Here is a 22126-nt window from a genome sequence, read left to right as displayed (position 1 = left end):
CGGCTTCCTCGCTCTTCCGCCCGCCTCAGCTCCGATATCTGCAGCCACTGCAAAGTGAAGAGCATGCAAAAGCCACACACTTGTCCATCTGGCTAGTCCACCATCACATTCTCAAGTGCAACGGGTCTGTGGCATTTTGGCTGGAACGCAACTGCGGGCCACAATGAGGTATGTGGAGGCGTGAAACAAAAGCTAACGCTGAAAGGGGATGGAAGAACGGCAGAATATTGAGGGTGGGAATGTCTTTCGAAAATATCGACAGGAGATTGCGATGGGCATCTGGTTTGCCGCAGCTTGCGTCGATTGATGTTTGAAGACACTGCGGGACAAAATGCAGTGCCAAGTAGGAGACAGCACAGAAAGCCAGCAAGGGGGTTCTGCCAAAACCCGGGATTGAACCAGGGACCTTTAGATCTTCAGTCTAACGCTCTCCCAACTGAGCTATTTCGGCTTGCACTGCGGCAATGCAAAGCTCTTCTCTGTTGCATCTCTCAGCCACTCAGTCCTCTCCTTTGCTATTTCTTGCAAACTTCCTCAACATCTCGCACATTTCATCAAGCAGTGACCTGCAACGTTAAGCCTCTTCCACTCTCCAATCGTGCTGCCTCACCTGCTGCCTATTTCCTGCACCCTCTGCTATTTTACATCAGTCTGTCAGCTGCGCAATCAACGGCTTCCTCGCTCTTCCGCCCGCCTCAGCTCCGATATCTGCAGCCACTGCAAAGTGAAGAGCATGCAAAAGCCACACACTTGTCCATCTGGCTAGTCCACCATCACATTCTCAAGTGCAACGGGTCTGTGGCATTTTGGCTGGAACGCAACTGCGGGCCACAATGAGGTATGTGGAGGCGTGAAACAAAAGCTAACGCTGAAAGGGGATGGAAGAACGCCAGAATATTGAGGGTGGGAATGTCTTTCGAAAATATCGACAGGAGATTGCGATGGGCATCTGGTTTGTTGCAGCTTGCGTCGATTGATATTTGAAGACACTGCGGGACAAAATGCAGTGCCAAGTAGTAGACAGCACAGAAAGCCAGCAAAGGGGTTCTGCTGAAACCCGGGATTGAACCAGGAACCTTTAGATCTTCAGTCTAACGCTCTCCCAACTGAGCTATTTCGGCTTGCACTGCTGCAATGCAAAGCTCTTCTCTGTTCCATCTCTCAGCCACTCAGTCCTCTCCTTTGCTATTTCTTGCAAACTTCCTCAACATCTCGCACATTTCATCAAGCAGTGACCTGCAACGTTAAGCCTCTTCCACTCTCCAATCGTGCTGCCTCACCTGCTGCCTATTTCCTGCACCCTCTGCTATTTTACATCAGTCTGTCAGCTGCGCAATCAACGGCTTCCTCGCTCTTCCGCCCGCCTCAGCTCCGATATCTGCAGCCACTGCAAAGTGAAGAGCATGCAAAAGCCACACACTTGTCCATCTGGCTAGTCCACCATCACATTCTCAAGTGCAACGGGTCTGTGGCATTTTGGCTGGAACGCAACTGCGGGCCACAATGAGGTATGTGGAGGCGTGAAACAAAAGCTAACGCTGAAAGGGGATGGAAGAACGCCAGAATATTGAGGGTGGGAATGTCTTTCGAAAATATCGACAGGAGATTGCGATGGGCATCTGGTTTGCCGCAGCTTGCGTCGATTGATGTTTGAAGACACTGCGGGACAAAATGCAGTGCCAAGTAGTAGACAGCACAGAAAGCCAGCAAGGGGGTTCTGCCGAAACCCGGGATTGAACCAGGGACCTTTAGATCTTCAGTCTAACGCTCTCCCAACTGAGCTATTTCGGCTTGCACTGCTGCAATGCAAAGCTCTTCTCTGTTCCATCTCTCAGCCACTCAGTCCTCTCCTTTGCTATTTCTTGCAAACTTCCTCAACATCTCGCACATTTCATCAAGCAGTGACCTGCAACGTTAAGCCTCTTCCACTCTCCAATCGTGCTGCCTCACCTGCTGCCTATTTCCTGCACCCTCTGCTATTTTACATCAGTCTGTCAGCTGCGCAATCAACGGCTTCCTCGCTCTTCCGCCCGCCTCAGCTCCGATATCTGCAGCCACTGCAAAGTGAAGAGCATGCAAAAGCCACACACTTGTCCATCTGGCTAGTCCACCATCACATTCTCAAGTGCAACGGGTCTGTGGCATTTTGGCTGGAACGCAACTGCGGGCCACAATGAGGTATGTGGAGGCGTGAAACAAAAGCTAACGCTGAAAGGGGATGGAAGAACGCCAGAATATTGAGGGTGGGAATGTCTTTCGAAAATATCGACAGGAGATTGCGATGGGCATCTGGTTTGTTGCAGCTTGCGTCGATTGATATTTGAAGACACTGCGGGACAAAATGCAGTGCCAAGTAGTAGACAGCACAGAAAGCCAGCAAAGGGGTTCTGCTGAAACCCGGGATTGAACCAGGGACCTTTAGATCTTCAGTCTAACGCTCTCCCAACTGAGCTATTTCAGCTTCCACTGCTGCAATGCAAAGCTCTTCTCTGTTCCATCTCTCAGCCACTCAGTCCTCTCCTTTGCTATTTCTTGCAAACTTCCTCAACATCTCGCACATTTCATCAAGCAGTGACCTGCAACGTTAAGCCTCTTCCACTCTCCAATCGTGCTGCCTCACCTGCTGCCTATTTCCTGCACCCTCTGCTATTTTACATCAGTCTGTCAGCTGCGCAATCAACGGCTTCCTCGCTCTTCCGCCCGCCTCAGCTCCGATATCTGCAGCCACTGCAAAGTGAAGAGCATGCAAAAGCCACACACTTGTCCATCTGGCTAGTCCACCATCACATTCTCAAGTGCAACGGGTCTGTGGCATTTTGGCTGGAACGCAACTGCGGGCCACAATGAGGTATGTGGAGGCGTGAAACAAAAGCTAACGCTGAAAGGGGATGGAAGAACGCCAGAATATTGAGGGTGGGAATGTCTTTCGAAAATATCGACAGGAGATTGCGATGGGCATCTGGTTTGTCGCAGCTTGCGTCGATTGATGTTTGAAGACACTGCGAGCCAAAATGCAGTGCCAAGTAGTAGACAGCACAGAAAGCCAGCAAAGGGGTTCTGCCGAAACGCGGGATTGAACCAGGGACCTTTAGATCTTCAGTCTAACGCTCTCCCAACTGAGCTATTTCGGCTTCCACTGCTGCAATGCAAAGCTCTTCTCTGTTCCATCTCTCAGCCACTCAGTCCTCTCCTTTGCTATTTCTTGCAAACTTCCTCAACATCTCGCACATTTCATCAAGCAGTGATCTGCAACGTTAAGCCTCTTCCACTCTCCAATCGTGCTGCCTCACCTGCTGCCTATTTCCTGCACCCTCTGCTATTTTACATCAGTCTGTCAGCTGCGCAATCAACGGCTTCCTCGCTCTTCCGCCCGCCTCAGCTCCGATATCTGCAGCCACTGCAAAGTGAAGAGCATGCAAAAGCCACACACTTGTCCATCTGGCTAGTCCACCATCACATTCTCAAGTGCAACGGGTCTGTGGCATTTTGGCTGGAACGCAACTGCGGGCCACAATGAGGTATGTGGAGGCGTGAAACAAAAGCTAACGCTGAAAGGGGATGGAAGAACGGCAGAATATTGAGGGTGGGAATGTCTTTCGAAAATATCGACAGGAGATTGCGATGGGCATCTGGTTTGCCGCAGCTTGCGTCGATTGATGTTTGAAGACACTGCGGGACAAAATGCAGTGCCAAGTAGTAGACAGCACAGAAAGCCAGCAAGGGGGTTCTGCCGAAACCCGGGATTGAACCAGGGACCTTTAGATCTTCAGTCTAACGCTCTCCCAACTGAGCTATTTCGGCTTCCACTGCTGCAATGCAAAGCTCTTCTCTGTTCCATCTCTCAGCCACTCAGTCCTCTCCTTTGCTATTTCTTGCAAACTTCCTCAACATCTCGCACATTTCATCAAGCAGTGACCTGCAACGTTAAGCCTCTTCCACTCTCCAATCGTGCTGCCTCACCTGCTGCCTATTTCCTGCACCCTCTGCTATTTTACATCAGTCTGTCAGCTGCGCAATCAACGGCTTCCTCGCTCTTCCGCCCGCCTCAGCTCCGATATCTGCAGCCACTGCAAAGTGAAGAGCATGCAAAAGCCACACACTTGTCCATCTGGCTAGTCCACCATCACATTCTCAAGTGCAACGGGTCTGTGGCATTTTGGCTGGAACGCAACTGCGGGCCACAATGAGGTATGTGGAGGCGTGAAACAAAAGCTAACGCTGAAAGGGGATGGAAGAACGCCAGAATATTGAGGGTGGGAATGTCTTTCGAAAATATCGACAGGAGATTGCGATGGGCATCTGGTTTGTTGCAGCTTGCGTCGATTGATATTTGAAGACACTGCGGGACAAAATGCAGTGCCAAGTAGTAGACAGCACAGAAAGCCAGCAAAGGGGTTCTGCTGAAACCCGGGATTGAACCAGGGACCTTTAGATCTTCAGTCTAACGCTCTCCCAACTGAGCTATTTCGGCTTGCACTGCTGCAATGCAAAGCTCTTCTCTGTTCCATCTCTCAGCCACTCAGTCCTCTCCTTTGCTATTTCTTGCAAACTTCCTCAACATCTCGCACATTTCATCAAGCAGTGACCTGCAACGTTAAGCCTCTTCCACTCTCCAATCGTGCTGCCTCACCTGCTGCCTATTTCCTGCACCCTCTGCTATTTTACATCAGTCTGTCAGCTGCGCAATCAACGGCTTCCTCGCTCTTCCGCCCGCCTCAGCTCCGATATCTGCAGCCACTGCAAAGTGAAGAGCATGCAAAAGCCACACACTTGTCCATCTGGCTAGTCCACCATCACATTCTCAAGTGCAACGGGTCTGTGGCATTTTGGCTGGAACGCAACTGCGGGCCACAATGAGGTATGTGGAGGCGTGAAACAAAAGCTAACGCTGAAAGGGGATGGAAGAACGCCAGAATATTGAGGGTGGGAATGTCTTTCGAAAATATCGACAGGAGATTGCGATGGGCATCTGGTTTGTCGCAGCTTGCGTCGATTGATGTTTGAAGACACTGCGAGCCAAAATGCAGTGCCAAGTAGTAGACAGCACAGAAAGCCAGCAAAGGGGTTCTGCCGAAACGCAGGATTGAACCAGGGACCTTTAGATCTTCAGTCTAACGCTCTCCCAACTGAGCTATTTCGGCTTCCACTGCTGCAATGCAAAGCTCTTCTCTGTTCCATCTCTCAGCCACTCAGTCCTCTCCTTTGCTATTTCTTGCAAACTTCCTCAACATCTCGCACATTTCATCAAGCAGTGACCTGCAACGTTAAGCCTCTTCCACTCTCCAATCGTGCTGCCTCACCTGCTGCCTATTTCCTGCACCCTCTGCTATTTTACATCAGTCTGTCAGCTGCGCAATCAACGGCTTCCTCGCTCTTCCGCCCGCCTCAGCTCCGATATCTGCAGCCACTGCAAAGTGAAGAGCATGCAAAAGCCACACACTTGTCCATCTGGCTAGTCCACCATCACATTCTCAAGTGCAACGGGTCTGTGGCATTTTGGCTGGAACGCAACTGCGGGCCACAATGAGGTATGTGGAGGCGTGAAACAAAAGCTAACGCTGAAAGGGGATGGAAGAACGCCAGAATATTGAGGGTGGGAATGTCTTTCGAAAATATCGACAGGAGATTGCGATGGGCATCTGGTTTGCCGCAGCTTGCGTCGATTGATGTTTGAAGACACTGCGGGACAAAATGCAGTGCCAAGTAGTAGACAGCACAGAAAGCCAGCAAGGGGGTTCTGCCGAAACCCGGGATTGAACCAGGGACCTTTAGATCTTCAGTCTAACGCTCTCCCAACTGAGCTATTTCGGCTTGCACTGCTGCAATGCAAAGCTCTTCTCTGTTCCATCTCTCAGCCACTCAGTCCTCTCCTTTGCTATTTCTTGCAAACTTCCTCAACATCTCGCACATTTCATCAAGCAGTGACCTGCAACGTTAAGCCTCTTCCACTCTCCAATCGTGCTGCCTCACCTGCTGCCTATTTCCTGCACCCTCTGCTATTTTACATCAGTCTGTCAGCTGCGCAATCAACGGCTTCCTCGCTCTTCCGCCCGCCTCAGCTCCGATATCTGCAGCCACTGCAAAGTGAAGAGCATGCAAAAGCCACACACTTGTCCATCTGGCTAGTCCACCATCACATTCTCAAGTGCAACGGGTCTGTGGCATTTTGGCTGGAACGCAACTGCGGGCCACAATGAGGTATGTGGAGGCGTGAAACAAAAGCTAACGCTGAAAGGGGATGGAAGAACGCCAGAATATTGAGGGTGGGAATGTCTTTCGAAAATATCGACAGGAGATTGCGATGGGCATCTGGTTTGCCGCAGCTTGCGTCGATTGATGTTTGAAGACACTGCGGGACAAAATGCAGTGCCAAGTAGTAGACAGCACAGAAAGCCAGCAAGGGGGTTCTGCCGAAACCCGGGATTGAACCAGGGACCTTTAGATCTTCAGTCTAACGCTCTCCCAACTGAGCTATTTCGGCTTGCACTGCTGCAATGCAAAGCTCTTCTCTGTTCCATCTCTCAGCCACTCAGTCCTCTCCTTTGCTATTTCTTGCAAACTTCCTCAACATCTCGCACATTTCATCAAGCAGTGACCTGCAACGTTAAGCCTCTTCCACTCTCCAATCGTGCTGCCTCACCTGCTGCCTATTTCCTGCACCCTCTGCTATTTTACATCAGTCTGTCAGCTGCGCAATCAACGGCTTCCTCGCTCTTCCGCCCGCCTCAGCTCCGATATCTGCAGCCACTGCAAAGTGAAGAGCATGCAAAAGCCACACACTTGTCCATCTGGCTAGTCCACCATCACATTCTCAAGTGCAACGGGTCTGTGGCATTTTGGCTGGAACGCAACTGCGGGCCACAATGAGGTATGTGGAGGCGTGAAACAAAAGCTAACGCTGAAAGGGGATGGAAGAACGCCAGAATATTGAGGGTGGGAATGTCTTTCGAAAATATCGACAGGAGATTGCGATGGGCATCTGGTTTGTTGCAGCTTGCGTCGATTGATGTTTGAAGACACTGCGAGCCAAAATGCAGTGCCAAGTAGTAGACAGCACAGAAAGCCAGCAAAGGGGTTCTGCTGAAACGCGGGATTGAACCAGGGACCTTTAGATCTTCAGTCTAACGCTCTCCCAACTGAGCTATTTCGGCTTGCACTGCTGCAATGCAAAGCTCTTCTCTGTTCCATCTCTCAGCCACTCAGTCCTCTCCTTTGCTATTTCTTGCAAACTTCCTCAACATCTCGCACATTTCATCAAGCAGTGACCTGCAACGTTAAGCCTCTTCCACTCTCCAATCGTGCTGCCTCACCTGCTGCCTATTTCCTGCACCCTCTGCTATTTTACATCAGTCTGTCAGCTGCGCAATCAACGGCTTCCTCGCTCTTCCGCCCGCCTCAGCTCCGATATCTGCAGCCACTGCAAAGTGAAGAGCATGCAAAAGCCACACACTTGTCCATCTGGCTAGTCCACCATCACATTCTCAAGTGCAACGGGTCTGTGGCATTTTGGCTGGAACGCAACTGCGGGCCACAATGAGGTATGTGGAGGCGTGAAACAAAAGCTAACGCTGAAAGGGGATGGAAGAACGCCAGAATATTGAGGGTGGGAATGTCTTTCGAAAATATCCACAGGAGATTGCGATGGGCATCTGGTTTGTCGCAGCTTGCGTCGATTGATGTTTGAAGACACTGCGGGACAAAATGCAGTGCCAAGTAGTAGACAGCACAGAAAGCCAGCAAAGGGGTTCTGCTGAAACCCGGGATTGAACCAGGGACCTTTAGATCTTCAGTCTAACGCTCTCCCAACTGAGCTATTTTGGCTTGCACTGCTGCAATGCAAAGCTCTTCTCTGTTCCATCTCTCAGCCACTCAGTCTTCTCCTTTGCTATTTCTTGCAAACTTCCTCAACATCTCGCACATTTCATCAAGCAGTGACCTGCAACATTAAGCCTCTTCCACTCTCCAATCGTGCTGCCTCACCTGCTGCCTATTTCCTGCACCCTCTGCTATTTTACATCAGTCTGTCAGCTGCGCAATCAACGGCTTCCTCGCTCTTCCGCCCGCCTCAGCTCCGATATCTGCAGCCACTGCAAAGTGAAGAGCATGCAAAAGCCACACACTTGTCCATCTGGCTAGTCCACCATCACATTCTCAAGTGCAACGGGTCTGTGGCATTTTGGCTGGAACGCAACTGCGGGCCACAATGAGGTATGTGGAGGCGTGAAACAAAAGCTAACGCTGAAAGGGGATGGAAGAACGCCAGAATATTGAGGGTGGGAATGTCTTTCGAAAATATCCACAGGAGATTGCGATGGGCATCTGGTTTGTCGCAGCTTGCGTCGATTGATGTTTGAAGACACTGCGGGACAAAATGCAGTGCCAAGTAGTAGACAGCACAGAAAGCCAGCAAGGGGGTTCTGCCGAAACCCGGGATTGAACCAGGGACCTTTAGATCTTCAGTCTAACGCTCTCCCAACTGAGCTATTTCGGCTTGCACTGCTGCAATGCAAAGCTCTTCTCTGTTCCATCTCTCAGCCACTCAGTCCTCTCCTTTGCTATTTCTTGCAAACTTCCTCAACATCTCGCACATTTCATCAAGCAGTGACCTGCAACGTTAAGCCTCTTCCACTCTCCAATCGTGCTGCCTCACCTGCTGCCTATTTCCTGCACCCTCTGCTATTTTACATCAGTCTGTCAGCTGCGCAATCAACGGCTTCCTCGCTCTTCCGCCCGCCTCAGCTCCGATATCTGCAGCCACTGCAAAGTGAAGAGCATGCAAAAGCCACACACTTGTCCATCTGGCTAGTCCACCATCACATTCTCAAGTGCAACGGGTCTGTGGCATTTTGGCTGGAACGCAACTGCGGGCCACAATGAGGTATGTGGAGGCGTGAAACAAAAGCTAACGCTGAAAGGGGATGGAAGAACGCCAGAATATTGAGGGTGGGAATGTCTTTCGAAAATATCGACAGGAGATTGCGATGGGCATCTGGTTTGTTGCAGCTTGCGTCGATTGATATTTGAAGACACTGCGGGACAAAATGCAGTGCCAAGTAGTAGACAGCACAGAAAGCCAGCAAGGGGGTTCTGCCGAAACCTGGGATTGAACCAGGGACCTTTAGATCTTCAGTCTAACGCTCTCCCAACTGAGCTATTTCGGCTTGCACTGCTGCAATGCAAAGCTCTTCTCTGTTCCATCTCTCAGCCACTCAGTCCTCTCCTTTGCTATTTCTTGCAAACTTCCTCAACATCTCGCACATTTCATCAAGCAGTGACCTGCAACGTTAAGCCTCTTCCACTCTCCAATCGTGCTGCCTCACCTGCTGCCTATTTCCTGCACCCTCTGCTATTTTACATCAGTCTGTCAGCTGCGCAATCAACGGCTTCCTCGCTCTTCCGCCCGCCTCAGCTCCGATATCTGCAGCCACTGCAAAGTGAAGAGCATGCAAAAGCCACACACTTGTCCATCTGGCTAGTCCACCATCACATTCTCAAGTGCAACGGGTCTGTGGCATTTTGGCTGGAACGCAACTGCGGGCCACAATGAGGTATGTGGAGGCGTGAAACAAAAGCTAACGCTGAAAGGGGATGGAAGAACGCCAGAATATTGAGGGTGGGAATGTCTTTCGAAAATATCGACAGGAGATTGCGATGGGCATCTGGTTTGCCGCAGCTTGCGTCGATTGATGTTTGAAGACACTGCGGGACAAAATGCAGTGCCAAGTAGTAGACAGCACAGAAAGCCAGCAAGGGGGTTCTGCCGAAACCCGGGATTGAACCAGGGACCTTTAGATCTTCAGTCTAACGCTCTCCCAACTGAGCTATTTCGGCTTGCACTGCTGCAATGCAAAGCTCTTCTCTGTTCCATCTCTCAGCCACTCAGTCCTCTCCTTTGCTATTTCTTGCAAACTTCCTCAACATCTCGCACATTTCATCAAGCAGTGACCTGCAACGTTAAGCCTCTTCCACTCTCCAATCGTGCTGCCTCACCTGCTGCCTATTTCCTGCACCCTCTGCTATTTTACATCAGTCTGTCAGCTGCGCAATCAACGGCTTCCTCGCTCTTCCGCCCGCCTCAGCTCCGATATCTGCAGCCACTGCAAAGTGAAGAGCATGCAAAAGCCACACACTTGTCCATCTGGCTAGTCCACCATCACATTCTCAAGTGCAACGGGTCTGTGGCATTTTGGCTGGAACGCAACTGCGGGCCACAATGAGGTATGTGGAGGCGTGAAACAAAAGCTAACGCTGAAAGGGGATGGAAGAACGCCAGAATATTGAGGGTGGGAATGTCTTTCGAAAATATCGACAGGAGATTGCGATGGGCATCTGGTTTGTTGCAGCTTGCGTCGATTGATGTTTGAAGACACTGCGAGCCAAAATGCAGTGCCAAGTAGTAGACAGCACAGAAAGCCAGCAAAGGGGTTCTGCTGAAACGCGGGATTGAACCAGGGACCTTTAGATCTTCAGTCTAACGCTCTCCCAACTGAGCTATTTCGGCTTCCACTGCTGCAATGCAAAGCTCTTCTCTGTTCCATCTCTCAGCCACTCAGTCCTCTCCTTTGCTATTTCTTGCAAACTTCCTCAACATCTCGCACATTTCATCAAGCAGTGACCTGCAACGTTAAGCCTCTTCCACTCTCCAATCGTGCTGCCTCACCTGCTGCCTATTTCCTGCACCCTCTGCTATTTTACATCAGTCTGTCAGCTGCGCAATCAACGGCTTCCTCGCTCTTCCGCCCGCCTCAGCTCCGATATCTGCAGCCACTGCAAAGTGAAGAGCATGCAAAAGCCACACACTTGTCCATCTGGCTAGTCCACCATCACATTCTCAAGTGCAACGGGTCTGTGGCATTTTGGCTGGAACGCAACTGCGGGCCACAATGAGGTATGTGGAGGCGTGAAACAAAAGCTAACGCTGAAAGGGGATGGAAGAACGCCAGAATATTGAGGGTGGGAATGTCTTTCGAAAATATCCACAGGAGATTGCGATGGGCATCTGGTTTGTCGCAGCTTGCGTCGATTGATGTTTGAAGACACTGCGGGACAAAATGCAGTGCCAAGTAGTAGACAGCACAGAAAGCCAGCAAAGGGGTTCTGCTGAAACCCGGGATTGAACCAGGGACCTTTAGATCTTCAGTCTAACGCTCTCCCAACTGAGCTATTTTGGCTTGCACTGCTGCAATGCAAAGCTCTTCTCTGTTCCATCTCTCAGCCACTCAGTCTTCTCCTTTGCTATTTCTTGCAAACTTCCTCAACATCTCGCACATTTCATCAAGCAGTGACCTGCAACGTTAAGCCTCTTCCACTCTCCAATCGTGCTGCCTCACCTGCTGCCTATTTCCTGCACCCTCTGCTATTTTACATCAGTCTGTCAGCTGCGCAATCAACGGCTTCCTCGCTCTTCCGCCCGCCTCAGCTCCGATATCTGCAGCCACTGCAAAGTGAAGAGCATGCAAAAGCCACACACTTGTCCATCTGGCTAGTCCACCATCACATTCTCAAGTGCAACGGGTCTGTGGCATTTTGGCTGGAACGCAACTGCGGGCCACAATGAGGTATGTGGAGGCGTGAAACAAAAGCTAACGCTGAAAGGGGATGGAAGAACGCCAGAATATTGAGGGTGGGAATGTCTTTCGAAAATATCGACAGGAGATTGCGATGGGCATCTGGTTTGCCGCAGCTTGCGTCGATTGATGTTTGAAGACACTGCGGGACAAAATGCAGTGCCAAGTAGTAGACAGCACAGAAAGCCAGCAAGGGGGTTCTGCCGAAACCCGGGATTGAACCAGGGACCTTTAGATCTTCAGTCTAACGCTCTCCCAACTGAGCTATTTCGGCTTGCACTGCTGCAATGCAAAGCTCTTCTCTGTTCCATCTCTCAGCCACTCAGTCCTCTCCTTTGCTATTTCTTGCAAACTTCCTCAACATCTCGCACATTTCATCAAGCAGTGACCTGCAACGTTAAGCCTCTTCCACTCTCCAATCGTGCTGCCTCACCTGCTGCCTATTTCCTGCACCCTCTGCTATTTTACATCAGTCTGTCAGCTGCGCAATCAACGGCTTCCTCGCTCTTCCGCCCGCCTCAGCTCCGATATCTGCAGCCACTGCAAAGTGAAGAGCATGCAAAAGCCACACACTTGTCCATCTGGCTAGTCCACCATCACATTCTCAAGTGCAACGGGTCTGTGGCATTTTGGCTGGAACGCAACTGCGGGCCACAATGAGGTATGTGGAGGCGTGAAACAAAAGCTAACGCTGAAAGGGGATGGAAGAACGCCAGAATATTGAGGGTGGGAATGTCTTTCGAAAATATCGACAGGAGATTGCGATGGGCATCTGGTTTGTTGCAGCTTGCGTCGATTGATGTTTGAAGACACTGCGAGCCAAAATGCAGTGCCAAGTAGTAGACAGCACAGAAAGCCAGCAAAGGGGTTCTGCTGAAACGCGGGATTGAACCAGGGACCTTTAGATCTTCAGTCTAACGCTCTCCCAACTGAGCTATTTCGGCTTCCACTGCTGCAATGCAAAGCTCTTCTCTGTTCCATCTCTCAGCCACTCAGTCCTCTCCTTTGCTATTTCTTGCAAACTTCCTCAACATCTCGCACATTTCATCAAGCAGTGACCTGCAACGTTAAGCCTCTTCCACTCTCCAATCGTGCTGCCTCACCTGCTGCCTATTTCCTGCACCCTCTGCTATTTTACATCAGTCTGTCAGCTGCGCAATCAACGGCTTCCTCGCTCTTCCGCCCGCCTCAGCTCCGATATCTGCAGCCACTGCAAAGTGAAGAGCATGCAAAAGCCACACACTTGTCCATCTGGCTAGTCCACCATCACATTCTCAAGTGCAACGGGTCTGTGGCATTTTGGCTGGAACGCAACTGCGGGCCACAATGAGGTATGTGGAGGCGTGAAACAAAAGCTAACGCTGAAAGGGGATGGAAGAACGCCAGAATATTGAGGGTGGGAATGTCTTTCGAAAATATCCACAGGAGATTGCGATGGGCATCTGGTTTGTCGCAGCTTGCGTCGATTGATGTTTGAAGACACTGCGGGACAAAATGCAGTGCCAAGTAGTAGACAGCACAGAAAGCCAGCAAAGGGGTTCTGCTGAAACCCGGGATTGAACCAGGGACCTTTAGATCTTCAGTCTAACGCTCTCCCAACTGAGCTATTTTGGCTTGCACTGCTGCAATGCAAAGCTCTTCTCTGTTCCATCTCTCAGCCACTCAGTCTTCTCCTTTGCTATTTCTTGCAAACTTCCTCAACATCTCGCACATTTCATCAAGCAGTGACCTGCAACGTTAAGCCTCTTCCACTCTCCAATCGTGCTGCCTCACCTGCTGCCTATTTCCTGCACCCTCTGCTATTTTACATCAGTCTGTCAGCTGCGCAATCAACGGCTTCCTCGCTCTTCCGCCCGCCTCAGCTCCGATATCTGCAGCCACTGCAAAGTGAAGAGCATGCAAAAGCCACACACTTGTCCATCTGGCTAGTCCACCATCACATTCTCAAGTGCAACGGGTCTGTGGCATTTTGGCTGGAACGCAACTGCGGGCCACAATGAGGTATGTGGAGGCGTGAAACAAAAGCTAACGCTGAAAGGGGATGGAAGAACGCCAGAATATTGAGGGTGGGAATGTCTTTCGAAAATATCGACAGGAGATTGCGATGGGCATCTGGTTTGTTGCAGCTTGCGTCGATTGATATTTGAAGACACTGCGGGACAAAATGCAGTGCCAAGTAGTAGACAGCACAGAAAGCCAGCAAAGGGGTTCTGCTGAAACCCGGGATTGAACCAGGGACCTTTAGATCTTCAGTCTAACGCTCTCCCAACTGAGCTATTTCGGCTTGCACTGCTGCAATGCAAAGCTCTTCTCTGTTCCATCTCTCAGCCACTCAGTCCTCTCCTTTGCTATTTCTTGCAAACTTCCTCAACATCTCGCACATTTCATCAAGCAGTGACCTGCAACGTTAAGCCTCTTCCACTCTCCAATCGTGCTGCCTCACCTGCTGCCTATTTCCTGCACCCTCTGCTATTTTACATCAGTCTGTCAGCTGCGCAATCAACGGCTTCCTCGCTCTTCCGCCCGCCTCAGCTCCGATATCTGCAGCCACTGCAAAGTGAAGAGCATGCAAAAGCCACACACTTGTCCATCTGGCTAGTCCACCATCACATTCTCAAGTGCAACGGGTCTGTGGCATTTTGGCTGGAACGCAACTGCGGGCCACAATGAGGTATGTGGAGGCGTGAAACAAAAGCTAACGCTGAAAGGGGATGGAAGAACGCCAGAATATTGAGGGTGGGAATGTCTTTCGAAAATATCGACAGGAGATTGCGATGGGCATCTGGTTTGTTGCAGCTTGCGTCGATTGATGTTTGAAGACACTGCGAGCCAAAATGCAGTGCCAAGTAGTAGACAGCACAGAAAGCCAGCAAAGGGGTTCTGCTGAAACGCGGGATTGAACCAGGGACCTTTAGATCTTCAGTCTAACGCTCTCCCAACTGAGCTATTTCGGCTTGCACTGCTGCAATGCAAAGCTCTTCTCTGTTCCATCTCTCAGCCACTCAGTCCTCTCCTTTGCTATTTCTTGCAAACTTCCTCAACATCTCGCACATTTCATCAAGCAGTGACCTGCAACGTTAAGCCTCTTCCACTCTCCAATCGTGCTGCCTCACCTGCTGCCTATTTCCTGCACCCTCTGCTATTTTACATCAGTCTGTCAGCTGCGCAATCAACGGCTTCCTCGCTCTTCCGCCCGCCTCAGCTCCGATATCTGCAGCCACTGCAAAGTGAAGAGCATGCAAAAGCCACACACTTGTCCATCTGGCTAGTCCACCATCACATTCTCAAGTGCAACGGGTCTGTGGCATTTTGGCTGGAACGCAACTGCGGGCCACAATGAGGTATGTGGAGGCGTGAAACAAAAGCTAACGCTGAAAGGGGATGGAAGAACGCCAGAATATTGAGGGTGGGAATGTCTTTCGAAAATATCGACAGGAGATTGCGATGGGCATCTGGTTTGTCGCAGCTTGCGTCGATTGATGTTTGAAGACACTGCGGGACAAAATGCAGTGCCAAGTAGTAGACAGCACAGAAAGACAGCAAGGGGGTTCTGCCGAAACCCGGGATTGAACCAGGGACCTTTGGATTTTCAGTCGAACGCTCTCCCAACTGAGCTATTTCGGCTTGCACTGCTGCAATGCAAAGCTCTTCTCTGTTCCATCTCTCAGCCACTCAGTCCTCTCCTTTGCTATTTCTTGCAAACTTCCTCAACATCTCGCACATTTCATCAAGCAGTGACCTGCAACGTTAAGCCTCTTCCACTCTCCAATCGTGCTGCCTCACCTGCTGCCTATTTCCTGCACCCTCTGCTATTTTACATCAGTCTGTCAGCTGCGCAATCAACGGCTTCCTCGCTCTTCCGCCCGCCTCAGCTCCGATATCTGCAGCCACTGCAAAGTGAAGAGCATGCAAAAGCCACACACTTGTCCATCTGGCTAGTCCACCATCACATTCTCAAGTGCAACGGGTCTGTGGCATTTTGGCTGGAACGCAACTGCGGGCCACAATGAGGTATGTGGAGGCGTGAAACAAAAGCTCACGCTGAAAGGGGATGGAAGAACGCCAGAATATTGAGGGTGGGAATGTCTTTCGAAAATATCGACAGGAGATTGCGATGGGCATCTGGTTTGCCGCAGCTTGCGTCGATTGATGTTTGAAGACACTGCGGGACAAAATGCAGTGCCAAGTAGTAGACAGCACAGAAAGCCAGCAAGGGGGTTCTGCCGAAACCCGGGATTGAACCAGGGACCTTTAGATCTTCAGTCTAACGCTCTCCCAACTGAGCTATTTCGGCTTGCACTGCTGCAATGCAAAGCTCTTCTCTGTTCCATCTCTCAGCCACTCAGTCCTCTCCTTTGCTATTTCTTGCAAACTTCCTCAACATCTCGCACATTTCATCAAGCAGTGACCTGCAACGTTAAGCCTCTTCCACTCTCCAATCGTGCTGCCTCACCTGCTGCCTATTTCCTGCACCCTCTGCTATTTTACATCAGTCTGTCAGCTGCGCAATCAACGGCTTCCTCGCTCTTCCGCCCGCCTCAGCTCCGATATCTGCAGCCACTGCAAAGTGAAGAGCATGCAAAAGCCACACACTTGTCCATCTGGCTAGTCCACCATCACATTCTCAAGTGCAACGGGTCTGTGGCATTTTGGCTGGAACGCAACTGCGGGCCACAATGAGGTATGTGGAGGCGTGAAACAAAACCTAACGCTGAAAGGGGATGGAAGAACGCCAGAATATTGAGGGTGGGAATGTCTTTCGAAAATATCCACAGGAGATTGCGATGGGCATCTGGTTTGCCGCAGCTTGCGTCGATTGATGTTTGAAGACACTGCGGGACAAAATGCAGTGCCAAGTAGTAGACAGCACAGAAAGCCAGCAAGGGGGTTCTGCCGAAACCCGGGATTGAACCAGGGACCTTTAGATCTTCAGTCTAACGCTCTCCCAACTGAGCTATTTCGGCTTGCACTGCCGCAATGCAAAGCTCTTCTCTGTTCCATCTCTCAGCCACTCAGTCCTCTCCTTTGCTATTTCTTGCAAACTTCCTCAACATCTCGCACATTTCATCAAGCAGTGACCTGCAACGTTAAGCCTCTTCCACTCTCCAATCGTGCTGCCTCACCTGCTGCCTATTTCCTGCACCCTCTGCTATTTTACATCAGTCTGTCAGCTGCGCAATCAACGGCTTCCTCGCTCTTCCGCCCGCCTCAGCTCCGATATCTGCAGCCACTGCAAAGTGAAGAGCATGCAAAAGCCACACACTTGTCCATCTGGCTCGTCCACCATCACATTCTCAAGTGCAATGGGTCTGTGGCATTTTGGCTGGAACGCAACTGCGGGCCACGATGAGGTATGTGGAGGCGTGAAACAAAAGCTAACGCTGAAAGGGGATGGAAGAACGCCAGAATATTGAGGGTGGGTATGTCTTTCGAAAATATCGACAGGAGATTGCGATGGGCATCTGGTTTGTCGCAGCTTGCGTCGATTGATGTTTGAAGACACTGCGAGCCAAAATGCAGCGCCAAGTAGCAGACAGTACAGAAAGCCAGCAATGGGGTTCTGCCGAAACCCGGGATTGAATCAGGGACCTTTAGATCTTCAGTCTAACGCACTCCCAACTGAGCTATTTCGGCTTGCACTGCTGCAATGCAAAGCTCTTCTCTGTTCCATCTCTCAGCCACTCAGTCCTCTCCTTTGCTATTTCTTGCAAACTTCCTCAACATCTCGCACATTTCATCAAGCAGTGACCTGCAACGTTAAGCCTCTTCCACTCTCCAATCGTGCTGCCTCACCTGCTGCCTATTTCCTGCACCCTCTGCTATTTTACATCAGTCTGTCAGCTGCGCAATCAACGGCTTCCTCGCTCTTCCGCCCGCCTCAGCTCCGATATCTGCAGCCACTGCAAAGTGAAGAGCATGCAAAAGCCACACACTTGTCCATCTGGCTCGTCCACCATCACATTCTCAAGTGCAACGGGTCTGTGGCATTTTGGCTGGAACGCAACTGCGGGCCACAATGAGGTATGTGGAGGCGTGAAACAAAAGCTAACGCTGAAAGGGGATGGAAGAACGCCAGAATATTGAGGGTGGGAATGTCTTTCGAAAATATCCACAGGAGATTGCGATGGGCATCTGGTTTGTCGCAGCTTGCGTCGATTGATGTTTGAAGACACTGCGGGACAAAATGCAGTGCCAAGTAGTAGACAGCACAGAAAGACAGCAAGGGGGTTCTGCCGAAACCCGGGATTGAACCAGGGACCTTTAGATCTTCAGTCTAACGCTCTCCCAACTGAGCTATTTCGGCTTGCTCTTCTGCAATGCAAAGCTCTTCTCTGTTCCATCTCTCAGCCACTCAGTCCTCTCCTTTGCTATTTCTTGCAAACTTCCTCAACGTCTCGCACATTTCATCAAGCAGTGACCTGCAACGTTAAGCCTCTTCCACTCTCCAATCGTGCTGCCTCACCTGCTGCCTATTTCCTGCACCCTCTGCTATTTTACATCAGTCTGTCAGCTGCGCAATCAACGGCTTCCTCGCTCTTCCGCCCGCCTCAGCTCCGATATCTGCAGCCACTGCAAAGTGAAGAGCATGCAAAAGCCACACACTTGTCCATCTGGCTCGTCCACCATCACATTCTCAAGTGCAACGGGTCTGTGGCATTTTGGCTGGAACGCAACTGCGGGCCACAATGAGGTATGTGGAGGCGTGAAACAAAAGCTAACGCTGAAAGGGGATGGAAGAACGCCAGAATATTGAGGGTGGGTATGTCTTTCGAAAATATCGACAGGAGATTGCGATGGGCATCTGGTTTGTCGCAGCTTGCGTCGATTGATGTTTGAAGACACTGCGAGCCAAAATGCAGCGCCAAGTAGCAGACAGTACAGAAAGCCAGCAATGGGGTTCTGCCGAAACCCGGGATTGAACCAGGGACCTTTAGATCTTCAGTCTAACGCTCTCCCAACTGAGCTATTTTGGCTTGCACTGCTGCAATGCAAAGCTCTTCTCTGTTCCATCTCTCAGCCACTCAGTCCTCTCCTTTGCTATTTCTTGCAAACTTCCTCAACATCTCGCACATTTCATCAAGCAGTGACCTGCAACGTTAAGCCTCTTCCACTCTCCAATCGTGCTGCCTCACCTGCTGCCTATTTCCTGCACCCTCTGCTATTTTACATCAGTCTGTCAGCTGCGCAATCAACGGCTTCCTCGCTCTTCCGCCCGCCTCAGCTCCGATATCTGCAGCCACTGCAAAGTGAAGAGCATGCAAAAGCCACACACTTGTCCATCTGGCACGTCCACCATCACATTCTCAAGTGCAACGGGTCTGTGGCATTTTGGCTGGAACGCAACTGCGGGCCACAATGAGGTATGTGGAGGCGTGAAACAAAAGCTAACGCTGAAAGGGGATGGAAGAACGCCAGAATATTGAGGGTGGGAATGTCTTTCGAAAATATCGACAGGAGATTGCGATGGGCATCTGGTTTGTCGCAGCTTGCGTCGATTGATGTTTGAAGACACTGCGAGACAAAATGCAGTGCCAAGTAGTAGACAGCACAGAAAGCCAGCAGGGGGGTTCTACCGAAATCCAGGATTGAACCAGGAATCTTCAGTCAACGCTCTCGAAAGTGAGTTACGTCAGCTGATGTTGCCAGCTTGCAAAGCTATGCCTTATTCCATCACAGATCTTTCAGTCTCTCAACTTCGTCACTCTCATTCACTTCTATTTCTCCTCATCTTTTTCCTCCGTGACATCTCAAAACTGCTCTGACCTAATTTTCAGCACCTCCAGTTGCAGGACTGTTTTTTGACCCCTCGTACTCCAGCTCTCACTTACTTCTACTCAGCCACTCTGAAAGGAAAGGCACCTGAAACCCAGGCAAATGCTTCTCCCCTTGATTTCCAGTTGACAGTTCCCTTTTGAGAGAGGACAGCGTGAGCCCTGTTGTGTAGCTGTTTCAAATAGCTGGCACACAGATTAGGGGCCGAGCGGTCCCCTTCTGAGCTGAATTACTCTTTGGTCCTGTGTCTGAACTGGATTGGACTTTAGCCTGTTGGACTTTAACCTGTTGGACTTTAACCTGGTGTTGTTAAACTTCTTTCTGAACTGGATGGGCAGATCAGCGGGCAGATGACTGAGGTTGCGGATTTGGCCACTGCACGAACTTCGGAGGTTAATTGTTGCCCTTTTGTACTATCAGGTATGTGCAGCTGATTGGAACAGCAAGCATGTTTGTCTGAGGGTGTGTGGCTATCCGCTCCAATAGTGTCTGCAATTCCAAATTTGCTCTGTCAGCTTGATATTGCTCTTAACATCCTCACTGTGAGTTCAAATTCCATTCCTGTGTATCAGTGCTTTCCCATTGCAGCGATTTGGTTTACTCAGCACATTCGTACCAATAGAGGTAGTACAGCGAAGGTTTATCAGGCTGATTCCTGGAATGGGAGGTCTGTCATATGAGGAGAGACTAAGTGGGTTCGGATTGTATTCATAGAATCATAGAATCTCTACAGTGCAGAAGGAGGCCATTTCGCCCATTGAGTCTGCACTGGCAACAATCCCACCCCGACTCTATCTGCGTAACCCCATGTATTTACCCTAGCTAATCTCCCTGACGCTAAGGGGCAATTTAGCATGGCCAATCCACCTTACCCGCACATCTTTGGAGGAAGGGAGGAAACTGGAGCACCCTGAGGAAAGCCACAGACACAGGGAGAATGTGCAAATATTCACTGGAGTTTGGAAGAGTGAGAGGGGATCTCAGAGAAACTTATAAAATTCTAACAGGGTTTGATAGGGTAGATTCAGAAAGAATGTTCCAGATGGTGGGGGAGTCCAGAACTGGGGTTCATAGTTTGAGGATAAGCAATGAACCTTTTAGAATGGAGCTGAGGAGAAATTTCTTCACCCAGAGGGTGGTGAATGTGTGGAACTCACGACCACAGAATGTAGTTGACGCCAAAACGTTGCGTGATTTCAAGAAGAAATTAGATATTGCTCTTGGGGCTAAAGGGATCAAGGGATCTGGGGGAAGGGCATTGAGACATTTTTCGTTGAGAACATAGAACATAGAAAGCCACAGCACAAACAGGCCCTTCGGCCCACAAGTTGTGCCGATCACATCCCCACCTCTAGGCCTATCTATAGCCCTCAATCCCATTAAATCCCATGTACTCATCCAGAAGTCTCTTAAAAGACCCCAACGAGTTTGCCTCCACCACCACCGACGTCAGCCGATTCCACTCACCCACCACCCTCTGAGTGAAAAACTTACCCCTGACATCTCCTCTGTACCTACCCCCCAGCACCTTAAACCTGTGTCCTCTCGTAGCAACCATTTCAGCCCTTGGAAATAGCCTCTGAGAGTCTACCCTATCCAGACCTCTCAACATCTTGTAAACCTCTATCAGGTCACCTCTCATCCTTCGTCTCTCCAGGGAGAAGAGACCAAGCTCCCTCAACCTATCCTCATAAGGCATGCCCCCCAATCCAGGCAACATCCTTGTAAATCTCCTCTGCACCCTTTCAATGGCTTCAACATCTTTCCTGTAATGAGGTGACCAGAACTGCGCGCAGTACTCCAAGTGGGGTCTAACCAGGGTCCTATAAAGCTGCAGCATTATCTCCCGACTCCTAAACTCAATCCCTCGATTAATGAAGGCTAGTACGCCGCACGCCTTCTTGACTGCCAGCCAGTCAGTGACATAGGTGTCACTGACTGGCTGGCAGGTCCCTATCGCTGTGAGGCAGCAATGCTAACCACTGTGCCACCCTGCCGCCCTGATGGCCTCTGATGACAGTTCTTTTAATATATAATTTATCAAGCATTTTCTGAAATTCACTTTGAAATATTCGGCATGTATTAAATGTATTTAATCTTATTCTTAAGGTCACGGTTAGTGAACAAGCCTGACTTCCATCTTGCAGCCCACTGAGATGAAGGAGGGCCAGCACTGCTCTGGATAAAGACCAGTCACGCCAATCTATTTAAGGGGCAGACATATACTAGTGATGGACAGCTCTAAGTACCTCTGTCAGGCACAACTACAGCTTGGAAGGGTGAAATCTGTAAATGTACAGCTCGTTTGTACTTGGCAGTTCAAGAGGTCATGGAATGTAAATTTCACATCCCTACCACTCAGCTCCCTCGAGACCTCGAGTACAATTGCCGCACACCCCTTACTGCTAATCCAGCCATAATGCCTCAGCACAGAACAATTAATCAACTGTTCTGTGTTCAAACTCAACTGTCGGGTAAATAGTCTCATTTACTCTGCCCTCAAGAGGCCATGATTCCACATGACAAGGGATCAGCCACTCAAAAATCTTGCCACGGCACCAAAACCCTGTTTCCCTGCTCCTGTTTGTGCCCAGGGAAGAGGGGTGAAGGGATGTAGGGAGTTGGAATGTACCAATAAGGCCAACAGAATTCCAACTTTCCATAACACATGGATAATGATTTGATTTGATTTATTATTGTCACATGTATTAGTACACAGTGAAAAGTATTGTTTCTTGCGCGCTATACAGACAAAACATACTGTTCATAGAGAAGGAAAGGTGAGA

General features: G+C 50.2%; 28 non-coding genes across 28 annotated transcripts; all 28 read right to left on the bottom strand.

Moving 5' to 3' along the window:
- Positions 1 to 378: 378 nt before the first annotated feature.
- On the bottom strand, positions 379 to 451 carry trnaf-gaa (transfer RNA phenylalanine (anticodon GAA)). The gene has a single exon. It is a non-coding gene; the product is annotated as a tRNA-Phe (tRNA).
- Positions 452 to 1048: 597 nt separating this feature from the next.
- trnaf-gaa (transfer RNA phenylalanine (anticodon GAA)) lies at positions 1049 to 1121 on the bottom strand. The gene has a single exon. It is a non-coding gene; the product is annotated as a tRNA-Phe (tRNA).
- A 597-nt stretch (positions 1122 to 1718) lies between these two features.
- Positions 1719 to 1791, bottom strand: trnaf-gaa (transfer RNA phenylalanine (anticodon GAA)). Its single transcript has one exon. It is a non-coding gene; the product is annotated as a tRNA-Phe (tRNA).
- A 597-nt stretch (positions 1792 to 2388) lies between these two features.
- Positions 2389 to 2461, bottom strand: trnaf-gaa (transfer RNA phenylalanine (anticodon GAA)). Its single transcript has one exon. It is a non-coding gene; the product is annotated as a tRNA-Phe (tRNA).
- A 597-nt stretch (positions 2462 to 3058) lies between these two features.
- On the bottom strand, positions 3059 to 3131 carry trnaf-gaa (transfer RNA phenylalanine (anticodon GAA)). The gene has a single exon. It is a non-coding gene; the product is annotated as a tRNA-Phe (tRNA).
- Positions 3132 to 3728: 597 nt separating this feature from the next.
- trnaf-gaa (transfer RNA phenylalanine (anticodon GAA)) lies at positions 3729 to 3801 on the bottom strand. The gene has a single exon. It is a non-coding gene; the product is annotated as a tRNA-Phe (tRNA).
- Positions 3802 to 4398: 597 nt separating this feature from the next.
- On the bottom strand, positions 4399 to 4471 carry trnaf-gaa (transfer RNA phenylalanine (anticodon GAA)). The gene has a single exon. It is a non-coding gene; the product is annotated as a tRNA-Phe (tRNA).
- Positions 4472 to 5068: 597 nt separating this feature from the next.
- Positions 5069 to 5141, bottom strand: trnaf-gaa (transfer RNA phenylalanine (anticodon GAA)). The gene has a single exon. It is a non-coding gene; the product is annotated as a tRNA-Phe (tRNA).
- Positions 5142 to 5738: 597 nt separating this feature from the next.
- Positions 5739 to 5811, bottom strand: trnaf-gaa (transfer RNA phenylalanine (anticodon GAA)). Its single transcript has one exon. It is a non-coding gene; the product is annotated as a tRNA-Phe (tRNA).
- Positions 5812 to 6408: 597 nt separating this feature from the next.
- Positions 6409 to 6481, bottom strand: trnaf-gaa (transfer RNA phenylalanine (anticodon GAA)). Its single transcript has one exon. It is a non-coding gene; the product is annotated as a tRNA-Phe (tRNA).
- Positions 6482 to 7078: 597 nt separating this feature from the next.
- Positions 7079 to 7151, bottom strand: trnaf-gaa (transfer RNA phenylalanine (anticodon GAA)). The gene has a single exon. It is a non-coding gene; the product is annotated as a tRNA-Phe (tRNA).
- Positions 7152 to 7748: 597 nt separating this feature from the next.
- On the bottom strand, positions 7749 to 7821 carry trnaf-gaa (transfer RNA phenylalanine (anticodon GAA)). The gene has a single exon. It is a non-coding gene; the product is annotated as a tRNA-Phe (tRNA).
- A 597-nt stretch (positions 7822 to 8418) lies between these two features.
- Positions 8419 to 8491, bottom strand: trnaf-gaa (transfer RNA phenylalanine (anticodon GAA)). Its single transcript has one exon. It is a non-coding gene; the product is annotated as a tRNA-Phe (tRNA).
- A 597-nt stretch (positions 8492 to 9088) lies between these two features.
- trnaf-gaa (transfer RNA phenylalanine (anticodon GAA)) lies at positions 9089 to 9161 on the bottom strand. The gene has a single exon. It is a non-coding gene; the product is annotated as a tRNA-Phe (tRNA).
- A 597-nt stretch (positions 9162 to 9758) lies between these two features.
- Positions 9759 to 9831, bottom strand: trnaf-gaa (transfer RNA phenylalanine (anticodon GAA)). The gene has a single exon. It is a non-coding gene; the product is annotated as a tRNA-Phe (tRNA).
- Positions 9832 to 10428: 597 nt separating this feature from the next.
- On the bottom strand, positions 10429 to 10501 carry trnaf-gaa (transfer RNA phenylalanine (anticodon GAA)). Its single transcript has one exon. It is a non-coding gene; the product is annotated as a tRNA-Phe (tRNA).
- Positions 10502 to 11098: 597 nt separating this feature from the next.
- Positions 11099 to 11171, bottom strand: trnaf-gaa (transfer RNA phenylalanine (anticodon GAA)). The gene has a single exon. It is a non-coding gene; the product is annotated as a tRNA-Phe (tRNA).
- Positions 11172 to 11768: 597 nt separating this feature from the next.
- trnaf-gaa (transfer RNA phenylalanine (anticodon GAA)) lies at positions 11769 to 11841 on the bottom strand. The gene has a single exon. It is a non-coding gene; the product is annotated as a tRNA-Phe (tRNA).
- A 597-nt stretch (positions 11842 to 12438) lies between these two features.
- On the bottom strand, positions 12439 to 12511 carry trnaf-gaa (transfer RNA phenylalanine (anticodon GAA)). The gene has a single exon. It is a non-coding gene; the product is annotated as a tRNA-Phe (tRNA).
- A 597-nt stretch (positions 12512 to 13108) lies between these two features.
- Positions 13109 to 13181, bottom strand: trnaf-gaa (transfer RNA phenylalanine (anticodon GAA)). Its single transcript has one exon. It is a non-coding gene; the product is annotated as a tRNA-Phe (tRNA).
- Positions 13182 to 13778: 597 nt separating this feature from the next.
- trnaf-gaa (transfer RNA phenylalanine (anticodon GAA)) lies at positions 13779 to 13851 on the bottom strand. The gene has a single exon. It is a non-coding gene; the product is annotated as a tRNA-Phe (tRNA).
- Positions 13852 to 14448: 597 nt separating this feature from the next.
- Positions 14449 to 14521, bottom strand: trnaf-gaa (transfer RNA phenylalanine (anticodon GAA)). Its single transcript has one exon. It is a non-coding gene; the product is annotated as a tRNA-Phe (tRNA).
- A 597-nt stretch (positions 14522 to 15118) lies between these two features.
- On the bottom strand, positions 15119 to 15191 carry trnaf-gaa (transfer RNA phenylalanine (anticodon GAA)). Its single transcript has one exon. It is a non-coding gene; the product is annotated as a tRNA-Phe (tRNA).
- Positions 15192 to 15788: 597 nt separating this feature from the next.
- Positions 15789 to 15861, bottom strand: trnaf-gaa (transfer RNA phenylalanine (anticodon GAA)). The gene has a single exon. It is a non-coding gene; the product is annotated as a tRNA-Phe (tRNA).
- Positions 15862 to 16458: 597 nt separating this feature from the next.
- Positions 16459 to 16531, bottom strand: trnaf-gaa (transfer RNA phenylalanine (anticodon GAA)). Its single transcript has one exon. It is a non-coding gene; the product is annotated as a tRNA-Phe (tRNA).
- A 597-nt stretch (positions 16532 to 17128) lies between these two features.
- trnaf-gaa (transfer RNA phenylalanine (anticodon GAA)) lies at positions 17129 to 17201 on the bottom strand. The gene has a single exon. It is a non-coding gene; the product is annotated as a tRNA-Phe (tRNA).
- A 597-nt stretch (positions 17202 to 17798) lies between these two features.
- trnaf-gaa (transfer RNA phenylalanine (anticodon GAA)) lies at positions 17799 to 17871 on the bottom strand. The gene has a single exon. It is a non-coding gene; the product is annotated as a tRNA-Phe (tRNA).
- A 597-nt stretch (positions 17872 to 18468) lies between these two features.
- On the bottom strand, positions 18469 to 18541 carry trnaf-gaa (transfer RNA phenylalanine (anticodon GAA)). Its single transcript has one exon. It is a non-coding gene; the product is annotated as a tRNA-Phe (tRNA).
- Positions 18542 to 22126: the final 3585 nt, after the last annotated feature.

Source organism: Mustelus asterias, chromosome 3, assembly GCF_964213995.1.
Source record: "Mustelus asterias chromosome 3, sMusAst1.hap1.1, whole genome shotgun sequence".
Lineage (NCBI taxonomy): Eukaryota > Metazoa > Chordata > Chondrichthyes > Carcharhiniformes > Triakidae > Mustelus > Mustelus asterias.
This window is presented reverse-complemented; position numbering and strand designations above follow the sequence as displayed.